This window comes from Chiroxiphia lanceolata, chromosome 2, assembly GCF_009829145.1.
Source record: "Chiroxiphia lanceolata isolate bChiLan1 chromosome 2, bChiLan1.pri, whole genome shotgun sequence".
In the NCBI taxonomy this organism is placed as follows: domain Eukaryota; kingdom Metazoa; phylum Chordata; class Aves; order Passeriformes; family Pipridae; genus Chiroxiphia; species Chiroxiphia lanceolata.
This window is the reverse complement of record NC_045638.1, coordinates 106,069,280-106,086,082: the sequence shown is the minus strand read 5'-3', so window position 1 is coordinate 106,086,082 and position 16,803 is coordinate 106,069,280. Positions and strand designations below refer to the sequence as shown.

Genomic DNA, 16,803 nt, shown 5'->3' with positions numbered 1-16,803 from the left:
TGTCACTGATATTAATGTCTTTCTGCAAGAAAGGCATATTTGAGCTACAGTTAACATAAGTGGTTCACTGCCTTTGTAATGGATATTGTTTATTAAATTGTTCTCTAAGAGAAGATATGAGCAAAGACTATTACAAAAGAAGTGCTGAGTTATCAAGCCTTGTCCAGATTATAGAGTGGCAATACTGGAATTACAGAAGTGTCTCAAATTCAAACAATATCTCTTGCTCTTGCTTTTTTCTCCCCATTACATTAAAAGTTAAAGGTGGGGAGGGAGCTCTTGTGACACTTCTCTCACCTTTGAGTTAAGAATAGCAGTTCTGTCCCTGTAGTTCCCTGTGCCCATTGCCTGATATACGAGCAAGTAATTTGTGTCTTCAAGAAAGTCAAAGAGCAACTGGAGGTGATCTGTCTTAACTCCCACTAAGTTCAGCACACATCATATTACCTCTCAACTGAGAATTAGTGACAATGAATTGCTTTTTACCCCCCATCCTTTCACTCTTTCCTTCATACTTTTTGCAATCAATAAATGCATTCAACAACTGTAGTGGTCAGGTTTATGGCTTGTAGGAATTGCATATTTCTCTTACTTGGATTGCAGACACAGAACTCACTTAAATGTGTAGCACACATCTTGCTTCGTATGAAGAAGAGGTAATGAATTATAGTTGCTAGAGAACATGTAACATTTGCATCCTGTCCACACAGAGCTTGCTTATGGTAGGGTAACACCAGTCTCTTTAGAGTAAGCATGAAAATACTTGGATTTATTTATAAATTCCTCAAGCAGACACTATTTTAACATTCTTCTCCAGGAAACAAGTATTTTTTGGAAGCAAATCCTTGATTGATGAGAATCTTTGTGGTACTCTGATTTTTGATGGTGGCGGTTCATGCCTGCTCTTCAGCCTACACCTATTTTCTTTTTACTTGCTCTCTGGTTTTCGTATATTTTTCTAAACTTAAGTCACATTCTGTATTATTTTCATTTGGGGAAACAGTTGCCGGTTCTGAATGCAAAAACACCACAGACGACCATTCTTAAAAGAGATAAGAAGAATGTTAAATAATTATATTTAAAAAAAAATTTCAAACTCCCAAACCAAAACAAGCAAAAGCCCTAAAGTAATAGAATATTGGTTTACTCACATTTCAGGGTTTTTTTCTGTCACAGAAGCTGATGAAGACTGTTGAAAAGGAAAATTACATGGAAAAGCATACTTAGAAATTTCTGTTCCCAGCAGTGATACTGTAAGTTTTCCTATAGTTTTGCATTTCAGAGGTTGCTATAGTAATGAACTGCTATAGTAAAAAACTGGGGTTTCATTTAACTGGGACTGATATAGAGCTATGATTGACCTTGATAGTTAGAATTCGCATAAACACAGGATTGTGGCTGTGATAATTAATGTATTATTGTTGGTAAATATTATAGCACAGCATTAGTTTATGGCTAAAAATGTTTTTATATTAAATTGGAGTAATGGTTTATGTTTTGAATCATATTGTAAGTGATGTCTTGGTTGTATATTTAGAAAGGATGTTTTCAGCCTTTCAAAATATTTCACACATTTCTGGATTGCAGCTTTGTGTTAATAAGAAATGTGTATTTGAAGGTGATGCAGCACTATAGATATGGAAGAATACAAGTTTTATGTGAATGGAGCCCATTAAAATGTCACTTGAAAGACACTTCAGTGGGACAAGGTAGAAGATACTTTATGTTTTACACTTTATTATACATATATTTTTAAATATGCTACTGATTTTTTTTGTTTCAGTGGCAGACAGTATAAATCACTGAATAATCCCAAAGCATCTTTAGCCTCTCCTATCACACCAAAACAGATCCTGTAGATGTTTTCTTGTTATAGGGAATCTTTTCTAATTTTTTTCCCACAGAGTATCATAAATACTGTATATATAACAGTTTTATACTTAATTACAAATCAGCCTGATTGTGGAAACATGCTCTAATCTCTTCCTTTAATTTAAGTTAAATGAAACTGTACACAGCAGCAGCCAGACAGCTTCATTTGCCTAATGCACAGAGTAAACAACCACAGAGTTACATCAGAATTCAGGTCTTGTGGCCTCACTCTTCAGAAGCTGTTTTACTAAGAAGAAATAATAATAATAATAATAATAATAATAATAATAATAATAATAATAGTAATAGTAATAGTAATAGTAATAGTAATAATAATAATAATAATTTGCCTTTTGTGGTAAAAATCATACAGAAGTATTATTAAATATCATTTTCACTTTGGGAAGAAATTCTGTTGATAGACTGATATGTTAAACATAATGTCAGTTGTGAAAAAAGTCAAGAACTCTGAGCTGAAGAATCATCATCATCACAATCATCATCATCAGGTTTTGATATACTGCTGTGTTTTTTAGAGTACACATGTCTTTAATCTCTGAGAAAGAGAAAATGTCATACTTTTTCTTATCTGTCAATATAATTAGGCATCTTCATTAATGCTACATCTAAGGGCAGATTGCTGAAGAGGAGAGAAAGGTAGATTTGGTATTTTCTACATTAACTCGAATATCAGAATGTTTTACTTGGGGTACTCAATTATCCTTTTATCAGAATTCATGTCAAAACTGTAGCATTAGTATTCTAAATCTGGATCTTCTGTTTGATCACTGCAATTGTTTTCTCAACTTGACTAGCTCTAAAGATTTGAGATTAGTGATTAAAAAATCAGCCAAATAATTAAAACTATTTTGCAAAAATTGTGTAATGAAATATTGCAGCTAAAATTATATGTGCTGTAATTGTGTATTATGTTTTAATTGGCATATTTTACAGTAAGGTATAAGTCTTGCACAGCGTTTGATCTGAAGAATGGATGTTCCCAGGCCACTTGTTTGCAAGTCAATAAAATTCGTTTCCATTCAAACATAGATAATAGCTGAGCTCTTGATAAATGTCATGAGAATTCCAATACGCTTTACACAAACATACTGTGGTGGTACAACCCCCTCCACCACCCCCTTGGGCCATACTGTGATCTTAGAAATGCTCATTAGGCCTCAGCCTTGATGAACAGCACGTGGGGCTCAGCTCATCCTGAGCTTATCAGAAACACTGTCTGCTCCCAGGAACTAGTGCTGTATAATGAGCTCCTGAGTTTTTTTTATTAAACAGCCTTGGAAACTTATTTCTTGAATAACAGCCCAAGTGGAACAACATTTTTGTTACTGAATTTTCAAAGAAAGTTACTGACCTAAATTGCAACCAGGATGAAAAGTTGCTATGACTAAAGCCAACTCTATTGTGACCCTATAAACTGTGTCCTAAATGAGACCCTTTGAGCTATCCTGGACCGCAGAGGGCTGTGACCAGCAACCTCCCTCTGAGTGGGACACCTCTCAGGGCTGGGGAACTCCCAAGGTTGTTGTACTTGGAGAACTCCGATGATGGAGCCCCAGCTGATACACCCACTCCTTAAGGCTCAACCCTTTGCGCGTTGAGAAGATGCAAAGACATCCAGTGTGAGTACTTCACTGAACTGGAGGGGAATTTTTCACAAGGATCTGCCTTGTACAGCCTCTTTAGGTCTGTGTGTGTGTGAATGTGAATATACCACAGCAGAGGTACTGTGAATGTTGCTCTCTGCGATTCTTGAGTACGTTAGATTCATATGTGATTTAGGCCTATAAGTGAGTTACTGTTGTGCTTATAGTAAATTCTATAGAATCTGTTGTTAAATTTCTTATCTTCAGTTATCAATTCAGTACTGTTAAACTTAAGTGCTGTTTAAACCTTTAGGCCTAAACCATTGGTCAAGTTCCAGGCTAAGTTTGGCAAGGGGGTCCACCCTGAACCTTGTGACTCAGTGGGATGGTCTCCCTTGTTCCTTTTCTTCCTTTACCCTTTCCCATCCTTACACTTCTATCCGCAGCCTCCATTTAGATCATTTTAGATAAATTTTAGTTTTAGATTTCTTGATTTTAGAATTTAGTCCTATTTTTTTCTATGTGCTTTAACCATCTAGTAAGTAGAAGAGCAAACCTTGAAAAGGATCTTTGCTCTACTTTCACTTTTATATTAAACCTGCTTTTGACAGGCAACACAATTGTTTGGATATCCAAACTCAGTGAACTTCACTGCTTATAAGTATTTAATCTAAATATAAAATTTTAACCATATTTCCTGAAACATGTCTCAGCTTTTAGTCCCTTCAGTTTTTGGCATTCTGGATGTAAAGACAGTGTGTTCTCGCCTATTATTTGGAATTTTGTAGCAATCAGAGACCTGTCTGGTTTAATTAGAAACGAAGAAATAACTCAAGATTTCTGCTGACTTTCATAAAATCACAGAATCATAGAATGCACTGGGTTGAAAGGGACCTTAAAGATCATCCAGTTCTAATCCCTCTGCCATGGGCAGGGACACTTTCCACTAGACCAGGTTGCTCAGAGCTCCATGCAACCTGGCCTTGAATACTTGCAAGGGTGGATCACCCAGAACTTTCCTGGGAAACCTGCTCCAGTGTCTGACCCATTCTTATACGGTAAAGAACTTCTTCCTAGTATCAGATTCAAACCTACTCTCTTTCAGTTTAAAGCCATTCCACCTTGTCCTGTCCTTGTAAAAAGTACCTCTCAGCTCTCTTGTAGATCCTGTGGGTACTGGAAGGCTGCTAGAAAGTCTCCCTGGAACCTTCTCTTGCCCAGGATGAACGCCCCCAACTCTCTCAGCCCTTCCTCATATGAGAGTTGCTCTAACCCTCAGATAATTCTTCTATCCCATCTCTGGTCTTGCTCCAACAGCTCCACATCCTTCTTATATGGGAGGTCCCAGAGCTGGATGAGGCACTGCAGGTGGGGTTTCACCAGAGCGGAGTAGAATCCCCTCCCTGTACCTGCTAACTACTCTTCTTTTCATGCAGCCCAGGATATGATTCTCTACCTGTACCTGCTAACTACTCTTCTTTTCATGCAGCCCAGGATATGATTCTCCACCTCTACTCCAATAGTTTACTTCATGTCAAAGATTGATTATTTTTCTGTATAACGCAAAGTGTAAACAGCTCACTAAACAGTCCACTGCATTTCTCTTTCCTGCCAAAGGATGCTGACTAAACAAAATGTACATGAACTCTAAGGCAGATTCACGTTTGTTTTTCCCCCTGAACAACCAGGGGTGGTAATTAATAGCTTTATTGTGAAATGTGTCATCTTGTACAAGCTCTGCCATCAATCTGAAGACTGTTACCAAATAAATTTTCCTTTAACTGACCAAAAGCAATGGAATGTGTAAGTGGAAAGTGGGGAGAGATAGAAAACTGAGTGTTAAAATATAACTGTAAGAAAACTGATTACAAACATTATCTTTCACAGCCATTATGAAAAAAGTGTCCCCAAACCCATGCAGTTCACAGTGACTTACTGCATCCACTTAGTGTATTAGAAGTACATATTCAAAAGAGATTGATTCATACATGATAATCACACCTCACTTGCAAAAATGACTAGGAAAAATAAATTAATCAAACACATATTAACATGAAAATCATTCACCAATAGTAATTTAAATATTTAGTAGAGCCTATATTAATTAGTTTCAGTGAAGGGAAAGATAAAAATCCTAATAATTTTTCCAGGACCTTAAATGAACACGCCTTCCAAAAAAGTGATGCAGTGGATGTGATTCGAGATTGATGAGAAGCAAACCATGTTGAGCTTGTAGTTGCACAATGTGATATTTTGTATACTTTTACATATAATAACTATTTTTGACTCAATGAGGAGACATAAGAGAGTGCTAATTTTCATGCTGCAGTATTGCTAAACAAATCTTTACTAGGATTAGGATTCCCCCCCCCCTCTTTTTATGTACCTTTATATACCTTTATAAACCAAGTGGTCTTGATTCCCCCACCAGCCCGGATATTTTTCTTATTCTTCAGAACATACATTCTATCCCCCTTTACCTATTGTACAAGAGAAATATTCTTCCATTTCTGTATTAGCTCATGTGGTATTCATGGGAGAATAAGGCTACTAGGGCTGATATTTAGTTCTTTTTCTGGAACTGGATGGGTCACCCTAATAAAATGCTGTTACTAACTAGCTGTGATCCCTTTCTAAGTGTCATGTTAAAAGGGGCAGAAAAGAGGAATTTACTGTCCAACCTGTATTATTTTTTTTTTGTCTATCCTTTCTTTGTTTTAATCCTTCTATCAGTTTCTGGGAATGTTTCCCCAGGTGCTGGGTTTTTCCAGGAAACCATCAGGAGGTTTTTTTCTCCTTTTGTGTAGCCTTTCTATCACCTTACACTAAGGAAAGTGTTGAACCACAGGAATGCTTTCAGTAGGTATGAGGTTGTTCTCTTGATCTGTTTATATTCGACCACAATTTGCATGATCAAGTGTTTTATATGTATGAAATAATTCAATCACTCCACAGTTGTTATCACAGTTGTAGACTTTTTGATCATTATGTTTATATTACACTATGGAATTTTTAAAGGTGAATTACACTTTTTAACAAGTAAAAGGTTGTAAGCTGCATATTTTGGTGGCTGTAGGTATTAAAAAGTCAGTTGCATGCCCATGTTGTCCATAAACTTTGCTATTATAATATTTTCTTTATGTGGAAATAATATTGAGCAGTTTTTGTTCTTTTTAATTAACCTCCACTTTCCCATTAAACCAGAGTTCCAACAGAATGCAAACCAGAGAGATTTTTGTAAGTGTATGTGGAATTTTACTTAAAAATGTACTAACAGCAGTGTCCTAAACATTTTTTTACAGTGATGCAATATTCTACAACATAAAGATTCTAATGAGGTAATTGATTAAAATTTTGAAGTCTTGCATGATACTTTTTTTTTTCTCAGTTGCCAAATGTGAGTTTTTTACTGTGTAAAACTGGAGAAATCAAGACCACTCAGCAAATTTGGTTCCCAAGTTGTGGAAGGAGACACATAATGCTCCAACTTTCAGTTTTGCCACTGCACACAGAGGAAGTAAATCTAGTCCTATGGTGTGTTTTCTGTGTTGTGAAAAATACAAAAATTCTAAATTCAAGAGAAACATTCAACACTGGAATAAATGGGCTCGTCTGATGCTATTGGTCCTGTTACAAAATCCATTATGAAAAACATCTTTCTGGAAAACAGAACAAATATGAAACACAAATTATGTTCTTATAATACAACTTATCTCTCCCAACTGAAAGTAGAAATATCCAAATATTAAGCATTCTATATTCTCCCCTGGAAGGGAGACAAGAAAATAAAAATACGGGCTACTGAACATCTCTCTCTTTTGTCCATAAAGATTTCCTGAAAGGTTCCTCTCTATTCTGCTTAGCAGGGAACCAATGTCAGAATTTCCCTTTGACTACCCAAATGTGACCAGAATTATTCATTTCTGTAATATTTTGGATGTCATATGATTTTTTTCATTTTATTATAATATAATCTCTCAGCCTGTAGCCTGTGTGATTATGTGCCATTACTGATATGTCAAAAGACAATGTAAAACAGTAATGAAAAAAGCAAACGTAAATACTTTCTTAGAATGTATATTGGATTTTTTTTCCTGAAATATCTTTTTCATTTTGGAGAAATCTTATTGTGTGGGCTGTATTTGTTCTGCAAATCCACTAAAAAGTGGTTTTTTTTCTGAACAAGTATTTTCAATCATAATCTGTTTTGATTAATATTTTGCAGCAATATTTTTCAAAAAATATAGTGATATAATGTTAAAGTTACAAAGTCAAATACAGAAGGTTTAGAGAAATCCAATTGCCACGGTCTGTAAGTGTATCATAATTCAATAAAGTACCCACAAATTATTTTCTGTATAGTTCTGTCCCTATTCGCTTGATGCAATGGCCTTTCCCTTCATTGCCTCCAAATGCCACAGATCAACCAGGCAATTTTCCAGTGTGGCATCTGGTGCCCTGATTTTGGCAGAGCCTGCTTTTCAGAATCTCTCTTCTACATCCAAATAGGAGTTTATGGAGGTGAAGTGTAAAATCATGGCATGGCTTACTACGTGGGGTTTTTTGCCACTTTGTTCCAGTCTATATGAGGCCACGCTCTGGGGAGTAAGTCAGTCTCATCTCTTCATATTACTCTGAGGTCAACTGATCAGACTTAAATGGGAGCATGTAGGCATTGGAAAGGTCTGAAGTCATGTCTTCCCATGATCCCTCCTAAACTGTGGACAGTATGGTAATTTAAGTGTTTTCTAAGAAATAATATATTTCTTTTAAAAATAGATATATGTCAGTATATTTGATGAAAAACATTGCTGCAAAATATTAGTTTTATAACAGAAAATACTAGTTCAGCAAAATGCTTCATTTTACATTGCCTTTGCCATGGGCAGGAAAAAAAATCTCTATGTGTCACAGGCATTGTCAAAATCCATGGAAGAGTAGTTTTTGCATTAAACTTACATACATTTTCTATTAACTCTTAACATGTCTCAAACATGAATTTTATTTCCCATTGTGATTCCCAGAAGTGCATTGACTCTGTCTACATACACCTAGTATGAATCTAAGTGAACAGAGCAGGATTCAGGTATCTGAAAATAGGTTCTGCAGGTACTGAGAGGAGTCCCACGGAGGAACAACAGTCTGGACATAAATGTGTGTTTCAAAGCCCTCACAAACTGCCAAATGACACCAGTTGTTTGCCTATTCATAGCTGAATGGTCTCTTCACAGAACAATTCAAGCGCTTACAATTAGGTGTCTAACAGCATTTTAGATGTCCTAGGGTATCCTGCCATCCCAAGATGGACCTTTGCAGATCTCTCACAGATCTGCTGTCACATATGGCAGCTCTAAGCAGGTGTTCCAGGTATTCTGTGGTCTAGAACAGCTCTACAGAGATGTGTTTATGCATTTGAATTGTTTTGCTACATTTAGACATCTAAATTTAGTTGCCTGCGGTGTGGTACTGAAAGACATCATGGGGTATTCAATTCTGTGCTGGAGCAGTTTCAGCTCATCTGGGCTATTTAAGAGCTGCCTGTCAGGAAAAGTTATAATTGAACAAATAAAAGCTGAATTGCTTGTTACAGTATGCTTGCCACAGACGTGTGTACATATGTACAGTTACAACTTATTGTATTCTCTGCAGTCTCTTATTGCTAAAACTGATTTCAGTCTGAAACTCAATCTTATAGCAACCAGTACCCAGATGTGGGCAAGTCTGCCAAGCAATCAGGCATGAAAATGCCCTTATCTGGGCAGTCTGTTCAGGGATGCTACAATACCATGGAGGATGAGGTGCCATCAGCTTTCAAGCCCCTCCCAACACTTCTTGGGTTCTGCTTAGGACTGTGTTTGGTTGATGTGGCTCACTGGAATCAGTCAGGGAATGACAGTGATTAATCTCTTTATCTTGTCCCACCTCTGTGAGTTACCAGGATTTAATCACTGCCTCTGTTTTAGATCTCGTTGTCTTGAGAATTTGCAGGTAGATTTGTGGGTGTCAGTAACACATAATACACATAATACAAAGTCCTAGAAGATGCCTGGGCTTCTATTTTCTTATATTTTGTAGACAGTTCAGTATGTCCTGGTAAAAACTGACATCTACTATTTTATGATATTCATAAGTTTTCTTCTCAAAGGTCTCCCAAGCTTCATTTCAGCAATATATTGTCATAAACTTTCCACTTTCCTAGTCTGGAATTGCAAATGAAGATTACAGTTCACTTCTTTCTCTGTGATCATTTTTGTCTTTAAGTTCTAACCTAATGCACTCTTCATATGCTCTCTCCCGGTTTTATTGGATTCTGATGAACTTTATGATGTGCCTTCCCAGTTTCTCATTCTCTATTATTCACCTCACGTTATCCATTTTTATCCAAGACAAACTGGAAAGGAACTTTGAAAAGAAGCAGAAGAGTCACATGCCATTGCTAGGACAGACACAGTCTTGCTGTGCAGTCATCATACTTTCTCTGACTGTCCTGATGAATATTTATTAAGGGCTTCCTCTCAGGCTAGTCTGAACTTTACTGGTTATAACAGAGATGGTGAATTGTGAAAGAAATAGGAAGAAATTTTGAGTAAGTTCATCTTAGTAAGAGGAAACTTATTTTTGGTATGATTCTGTTATGGAGCAGGTTTCTGGCAATGCTAAACATTCATATGCAATTAAAAAACCCAGGAAGTTTGTATCATCAATCTCACATTCTGTTATTAACAACAGGAGGTAAAAAAATAGTAGAAAAAATAATGTGTTGAAACATTTTATATTCAGAACATTAAGTTTATTTGGAGAGTTTTTTTCAGAACCACTGGAATGATGATGAAAGTCTGTTGGTAAAAGTGTGAGAATGGAGACTTGAAAGACAGGTTAAATCACTGGAATCCAGCCTCTTCAGGCCCCTGTATTGGGTCAGGCTGTTGCCTTCTGTAGCCACCCTGACAAGACATCCAGTTCCGGATACTGTGGTTCACACAAAAGTAAAGTTCAGTTGAAACGTGCTCCTAATGACTCTGTGTGACCCTTGGGCATCTCTTGTGGCCCTGCAGCTGAGAAGAACACCAGCAAGGAGGGGGCCAAAAGGAGGTGGAGAGGGACTGTGAGGTGATGGCAGCCTCGGGTGAGAGTTTGCCCCTGCAGACGCTGATGTCTCCCCATGAGCTTGGGGTGTGGAGTGTGTCCATCCCCAGGCACATGAGGAAGCATCAAGAGCTACAGCCACTTCCCTGGGGAGCCACGAGTCAGGACTTAGTCTTGGAGGCAGCACAGGGAACACAGTGGACTTCTCCCTCCTCAGTCAGTTGTTGAAGACTTTCAAAACTTTCTATGGAACAACACGGATCTGAGGAAAAGGAGAGCTGCATGGCACACACCTACTGTCTGCCATATCCTCAGAGGTAGCTGTGTGATCCCCATTCCCCTTTTCCATGTGAGGCTTTCCTCAAAACGGTTTCTGATTCATGGGCTTTTCAAACAGGTGTTCTGTTTTTGCCTTGCCAATCCCTTTGGGGATTTCCTCGTTGTCTTCAGGTACCTGTCCTGCTGGATTTGCGTTTTGTCCTGGTTTCTCACGCATGCATGAGGCTGTCTCAGAAGTGTTCTATGGATGTCCTGCTGGGGCAGATGTGATCTCTTTGTTTCTGCTTTGCAGCAGGCAGCTAATCTGTGGCTGCTCAGAGATAACATGGATATGACAGGTTCAAAAGGGCCACTCATTGGGGGCAGCCCCATGCGTGCCATGGGTAGCACCAAAAGAGTGTCTTGCAGAGGTTTCCCCTGGAATGAGTGCCCAGTGGACATGATAACCAGGACAGGACAGTGCATGTGTGGGCTGCATGCCCTGCCTATATGTGGCTTCCAAGAAAGCTCTCAGGCAGGAGAGGAAGGGGCAGTGAGTTGTGATATGAAAAGAGCAGGGGTGTGACAAGTAAGCCACACCAGCCTTTGGGGTCTGATAGCCAGAAAATTCACTGGAGAGTTTCTTAATACCTGTGGATGCTTGCACTGTGTTGGGTCCAGGAGGTATATCTGGGATGGTATAGCATGGCAGGAATTTTGACTCCATGGTATTGCAGGAGGTGCGATGAGAGCCTGTGTATACAGCCACAGTTGGTAACATCCACACGGTTATTTGTGAAATATATTTTCAAATAATTTATCAAGCACAGGGACTTCCTCTTGGCCGCTACCTGCTGGTCAAGATGCTGATAAACTATTCTTTGTCTGATGTAAGCATCTACAATACATGAGCACTGTTACATTTTATTATTTTAAGTGGCAAAACCTGCATAAGCTTTTCAACCAGAACTATTTTAGGTCTCCACAATGTTCAGTTTGTTACAGACTAAAATTTCTTGTGGTTTTAAATCCAAAAACATTGTCGGACTGATAAAATGTCTGCTCTGCAAACGAGCTTCCTACTGGTAGATTGCAATTCATGGCAAGGTCTGTCTCTGTCAATTCATACAACAATCTCAGGTAGGCAGAGTGGAACAAAATGAGTATTTTCTGCAAGTGAATTAATTTCCCTTGTGGTTAGTGGGCAGTTTTGTGTGGACAATGGAAGTTTTGTATATATCTTTTTTTTTCTTTAAAACCGTGTCTGCAACTAACACACACATCTCACAGAAGGAAAATTTAGAATGTTTGATCAGTTCAAGTCAGTAAACAAGTATTTTGTGCTGATGAGATTTAGCGTGGAATTATGGGAGCGCAGCGATTTCATAAACCAGCTCAGTTGGCTGTCAGACATCTGTTTATGTAATAAGAGATCAAGGGAATGAAATGATGGGACTTTGTAAACAAAAAATTTAGAGTGGTTATATACCACCTATGTAACTTGCTATTACTTTCTCAATCCTGGGTTGAAAACTTATTTTGCACTTCTGAAGTGCAATGATTTCTTTTAAAAGACTTTAGTAGGAAAAAATTCATAGAACAGGAGTGAAGGAAACTTTAAGTTGGGCTGAGTTACGTTTGTTTACCCACCTATACACAGGAAAACTCTGATGAAATTAGTCATATACATAACATCCACAACAAGAGAAGCAGTAGAAAGCATATTAAACTGTGAGGCTTAATCTACATGAGATTCAATGCTTGCTCAAATCGAGCATTTTCTGCTCCTAGGACACCAGTTTAACTGTTCCATGGCAGGTTTTCCGACACCCTATAGACAATTTTGCATGCATAAACTATTTAGAGACTGCCTCCTCTCTTTCTAGAACATGATAGAAGTATTTTATTTTACTTTGTTGCATATTTGAAATTGGCAGAATTTGTGGGTGATAGAAAACCCAGCAGGTTGCCTACACCCACTAAAACCAATACTTGGCTCTACCCATCTGTACATGGACCTCTGGAACTAAGGAGAACAAAAACAGCAAAGCTTGGATGGGCTGTTACTGACCTCATGTCTAGAATCTCCTGGTGTATCATTCTCCTAACTGTGACTTTAACTTGAGCCCTAAAGATTCCTTCCCTTAATTTTGTTATAAATCATGCAGTTCACATAAGCTTACTTGACACATCTGCTAGCTAAGGACTCTGAAAGCTGTTTTTTGAACCAGCCTGATATAACCTATTTCACATAGAGCAGCTTATTTCAGGCCTGTCGATCTACATAGAAGCAAAATGGAAGTGAAATAAAAAACTGTGTAGAAGAAATCATAATTGGCTTAATTTCTATTGAATGGAAATAGCAATTCAGAAGAAGGACAAGAAAAGCAGAAGTAGTGTTTGGACAGCAAAGGAATAGTAAAATTAGAGATTTCTCTTTATGAAGGCAACAAAAAATTTGTAATCGAGGTACAAGTGTGCAGGTTATAATGAAAGGGCAGTAGATGAGCAAAGTAGAAGCCATAAGGCAATTTAGCAATTATGTGGTTAATGAGAGATATGGAAAATAAGCATTTAGGCAAATAATACTCAATTAATCAGTCAGGCAATTAAACAATACTATGAAATGTCTTATGGCTCCTACCTGTTCCATTAAATTTAGGGAGAAAGAGCCGTAGGTTGTCTTTACATATTAAAGTGCTGAGCCTCCTGTTCAGTGCTCATTAGGAATTAAATACTGAAGAAGGGAAGGCAGACTAAGATCTTTTAAAAGACTCATTTACAGTAAATGAAACAAACAGAATTAGATCATAACAGCTGTTTCAGTTTAGATGAGTTCCCTCTGTTTGTAAACAACACATTGCTGGGATAAGGGTGGCAAAACATGTGGTAGGTTATGAGAAATGGTAAAACTCATGTTATGGTTTTAATTTACAAAGACTGTGTGCACTACCAGAAAGTATGAGATAAAGAGTAAAAGCTGTCTGAAAGGCTGAAGTTTCTCAGATTGATGGGATTACTGATAAATCCTGATGAATAATAGCGGTGAATATGAAGATAAGTATGAGAGTAGTTTGCACTTAACATAAAAAGACTTACAAAACTTTTCAAAAGACTTTCTGATGTAAATATATTTACTTTCTCTCTTAGATTCATGTTTAATGGCCTGATATGTATCTGAAATATTAGAAATTTTTTTATTTAGAAATTGTTAGGCCACTTAGCTCTAAATATGACTTCCATCTTGTCCATAGTGTTGTTATTTTAAAATTACTTGGGAATACCACACTGTCAATTAGCCAATTAATTTTTTTTTTTTTTTTAAATATCACCTGAAAATGTTGTGAATACCTAAAACACATGTGGCACAAATAGTAGCAGAGATGTAAACTGGTAAGAGTGAAAAATCGGACTCTCCTAAGCAACTCATTTCGTGTAACATGAAGTCAGATGACATTTCTATTGTTGGTAATAGGTTGACATAATTCACCATCAATCACACAATACGCCTGTCTCATCTGGAATTACCTTTATTAAATCACAAATCCCAGCAGTCACTAAAAATAGCAAACCTAACACATATTTATTTCAAAATAAGCTCACTGTAAAAAAAAAAATCCATCTTATTGGTGTGTGTTGTTGCTATAACAGATGCTCCAAGTCACATGGCTTGGATAAAAATGGAACTGGTAACTAAAACTAAGTACATACAAATAAGCTAAACTTCTTTTTGGTTGTGCAGTTTGCAGCTGGTAGGAAAGAACATAGGGAAAACATATGGAATTCAAACATATGGGTTGATTAAAAATTGGAACAAAGCAGCAGAATGACAATAATTAGCACAAGCAGGGAAGACAACTGGCCCAGGTATATCCTAACAAGAAAAAAACAAACAAAAAAACCCAAAGAAGCATTGAGTAGCTGGCAAATGATAATTATAGTCCTCAAATTTATCCTGGTTGTTTCTGTTTCAAGGATGGGACTACTAAGCCAGAGCTCAACAGTATTTAGTGTTTCATTTTGCACATGTGGATATATGCCTGGCATATTTTGCATATAGTTTGTGGCAGAACATTAGTCTCAAAGGTCTGAAAGGCACAGAGGATTTGCTTTGATTCCAACAGTCAGTGCCCAACCACTTGTGCGGCTTCATAAAATCAAACCCTTAGCACAGTCTAATAAAGGCAAAGTCTGTAAAGCAGTTTTTTTCCAAATATCAAGGAAATTGTTCTAGTGAAATTTTGGGCTAGTATTTTGAAGCTCGGACATACGGATAGGGGAATTGAATTTTTTTTTAAAAATGGAAAAGCTGATTTCTAAAGCGTAAGGGCTCAATCAGGGCATGCTGCATCAGAAAGAGAAGCCCAGACATTTTGTTAATGAAGATGCAATCGGAGCTGATTGAACAAGAAACTCAGAACAGCATCAGTACAAGAATATGCTGTGAAAAAAACCCTTCTTAAGTTCAGAGTGTATTGTAATAATACATCGTGGCGGTAAAACGTCTTCCTTCTGGTTTTCTCAAAGCATTCTGAACACCTTGGTGCTCCATGGTCCTCCAACAGAGGTCCAAGCAGGTGCAGCTCTGGAAGGGCTCAGTGGGTTAATTTGGAAAAGCCATGCAACTGCAGCAGCGTGCCCAGAGAGTTCTGCTGATTAGTTTGGTGTCCCAGCAGAGATAATTAGCTCCACACTGATGCAACTTTGCTGTACTTATTGTCATTAGTACTTTGTTTGGCATTAGCTCAAATTTCTCCTCAGTTGTGCACTTTACCGCACAGAACTTACTCTTAATTTCCATAGTCTCTGGACATAACATGTGTCATAGTAATTGGGAAGCCAAAGAACAGAAGTGGGAAGGATCTCACTGAGAGGCAACAAAGCCAGATCCCTAAACATGTAAGAGCTTTAGTGACTTCTGAGATTTGTAGATAATCCACGTTACAAGTCTGTCCTGACAGTGGACTTAGTGCTACAGATGTATTTCTATAGGTATGTTTAATTTTATGGAATATAAGTTTAAAAGACCAAAACAATAATTGATGAGAGAAACAGAAAATGGGAGGCTACTTTTTTTTGGTCAGGGAACCAGGAGTAGTTGTTTGTAATACACACAGAGTGTTTCTGCCATATGCTAATATCTTCCTTGTGAATGGGTGTTTCTGAGGAGCTAAACCAATAGATAATACAAGTTTTAGTTCAGTTTCTCAAATCTTTAACAATTTAAAGCTTCCTAAGGGATTTTCTAATGTTTGAAAAAAGTATGTATTTCCTCTGTTTCAAACATCGTTCACTGATCTGCAGTGTCAAAGTCACCACAGACATCAATGTTCATTCAATATAATGTCTAAATAAAAAAGGGCCTAAAAACATTTTGTGTAAGATGTGTATTATTTTCCTGTGTTATTTTTTTTAATGTGCCAACCTTTATTTGTAAATGCATAATGCTATTTATAATATTAATTAACAACAGTGCTGGTTGTTAATGACTAATTTTTTCTAGATAATGGTCAACACTATCAGATATAAAGAGTATTCTGGGCTGCACTAAGAGAAATCTTGTCAGAAGATTGAGGGAGGTGATCCTTCCTCTCTGCTGAGAACTGGTGAGAGGCATCTGGAGTGCTGGGTCCAGTGTTGGGTTCTCCAGCACAAAGCAGATAGGGAGCTGCTGGAGAGAGGCTTTCCTGCCTATTGGTAAATTACAGTTTTAGGCTTATTTCATCTTGCACTTTATTTAACTGTATGTTTTTCAGAAAAAAGCTGCAGTATGAATTTCCCCATTAGAAGATACTTAATAGTGTTTGAGATGGTCTTCTTACGGTTTTTAGTTGATTTTGTTTGTTGTTCTCTTTTAATACCAAAGCTCAGAGAGCCACTGTTTCTTTACACATTTTTTTTTTTTACTGTGTGCTCACAATAATTCCATGCATACAACCAAATTTCCATAATGCAAGCCACAGATAAAGACAACAGTTAATAG

The 16,803-nt window shown here is 37.4% G+C and overlaps 1 long non-coding RNA gene across 1 annotated transcript; it reads left to right on the top strand.

Annotated features, from left to right (window-relative positions):
* Window positions 1-1,155: 1,155 nt before the first annotated feature.
* Window positions 1,156-3,506, top strand: LOC116782404. Its single transcript, XR_004355229.1, has 3 exons — window positions 1,156-1,253; window positions 1,588-1,709; window positions 3,394-3,506. It is a non-coding gene; the product is annotated as an uncharacterized LOC116782404 (long non-coding RNA).
* The last annotated feature ends 13,297 nt before the right edge of the window (window positions 3,507-16,803 follow it).